General features: G+C 31.2%; 1 protein-coding gene across 1 annotated transcript in view; it reads left to right on the forward strand.

The window, feature by feature from the left end:
• The first annotated feature begins 1551 nt into the window (after window positions 1-1551).
• LOC137659512 (solute carrier family 23 member 2-like) overlaps window positions 1552-1928 on the forward strand; it is a 131268-nt gene continuing 130891 nt past the window's right edge. Inside the window, exon 1 of the mRNA XM_068394388.1 lies at window positions 1552-1713. The gene's annotated coding sequence lies outside the window, so the exon portion shown is untranslated. The remainder of the gene's footprint in view (window positions 1714-1928) is intronic.

Here is a 1928-nt window from a genome sequence, read left to right on the forward strand (position 1 = left end):
AGCAGATGAAATTTTGTGACATGGTAGGGTTAGTCGATTCTCCTCACTGTTGAAAATTTGATGTAAAAAAACGGTAAAAATTCGGGAATAAACGTTGCCAGGCATTTACCGTTTTAAGAAGGGTTATATTGACGTAAAAGAGTGATATTACTGTCACCATCCCGTAAAAGATAATAATAAAGTGAGGTAAAATTACGGCCGCCTGTATTTAACAGAAATACAGTTGAGAATAGTATATTTTTACAAAGAATTTCCGATTAAAGCTACGCTCTTTTTTTCTTTAACAGTGCTCCTCTTACTTGGGATGTTACTAAACAAAATGTCAATTTCAATGAGAAATATTGTCATCGGTTTCGGGAATAATACGCTAAGAAAAGGATGTTTGGCGTAAATATATTAATTGGGAAGGATTAAGGTATATTTTTGGTGATAATGTGGTTAACCGATTTTCAGATAAAGATTTGGCAATCTTTGCTAGCAATCCAATAGTTTTTATTTTAAAAACAACGGTCGGATCAAGATTAAATTTTACAAATCCCTCATATTAAGAAAGGGAAATAAGACATAAAAAGGTAGAGCGAGCGGTATTTCCTAATACGCGTAATAAAGTTTTGAAGATGCAAGAAAAAATTTAAATTATTGAGCCAAGAGACAACGAATTTTCGTTGAGCCAATTACAAGATACCGTTGCTACAGATATTAGTAATGACATTGGTTCTTACATAATAAACCTTTTAAGCGATATTGGAGTGTCTGTAGCCATGGAGGAAAATATTATTAATTCTCCTATACTATTAAGTTACTTATTAAAACATTATTCAAAGCCCTATATAAAATCAATCTTTCAAACCATTTCAAAATTAATTTCTATGAATGTAGCAATGTTAGTGGTGAGAACTGGGGTAATATATATATATATATATATATATATATATATATATATATATATATATATATATATATATATATATATATATATATATATATATATATATATATATATATATATATATATATATATATATATAAATATATATATATATATATATATATATATATATATATATATATATATATATATATATATTTCCTTAATTAAAAAAAATATTGTCAGTTAAGATGTAAAATGTATAAAGAATTCAGAAACATGTAAAAGCAGAAGAAGAATATTCCTCATTTCGTAACCAGCTTGTGACTTGGTGAATTGAAAAATCGAGAGCAGTTAAATAACCGAATGTTCCAAGCTGTTATTAACCTAGTCATCATCTTTGTGAATTCAGTCTTTATTCTCATTTCTTAATGATCAAACATTCATTGTTAATTTTCCGTCACTTGATGTACAGAAAAAGATGCTCATTTCTCCTGCAGCAGAGACATTTATAATAAATTTCCTACCCAAGAGGTTTAACTAAGCTTCAGGAGTTCCCACCTCGATTATTCGTGTAGCACGTGCGTACGTTCGTTCGCCTTCGATGCGGGTTGTGGCCTTGAACACTGGATCATGGCTAGGCCACTAGCACTAGCGGTTTGGGCAGCACAGTTACATTAAAACACTGATGAAGAAAAGTGGACCCCGCCAGGTTTCTCACTCGCTCTCTCCTTTTGTCCAAATCGTGATCACTCTTCATAAAAGTTATTGGCAATTCATGATTGAAAGTGCGTTCAAGATCCAAATCCCTAAGCAAGTGGAAACAGCTCGTGGTATTCTACAAAGTGAGTCTTTCAGAAATCTGACAAGCGATTCTTTTGAATGGCAGTTGTGAATATCGCTTCTTATTACTTAAGCTCTATATTCCTGTTGTGATTTCTCGATTCTGATCATGAAGTGATTGCATTATCGTAGCATATGTCTGATATATTTATTAGTCGTTAGGGTTATAAACGTAAGAGTTTATTATGAAACCAATGTCATTTGACTGGGAAAATTT

This window comes from Palaemon carinicauda, chromosome 20 (assembly GCF_036898095.1).
Source record: "Palaemon carinicauda isolate YSFRI2023 chromosome 20, ASM3689809v2, whole genome shotgun sequence".
Taxonomy (NCBI): domain Eukaryota; kingdom Metazoa; phylum Arthropoda; class Malacostraca; order Decapoda; family Palaemonidae; genus Palaemon; species Palaemon carinicauda.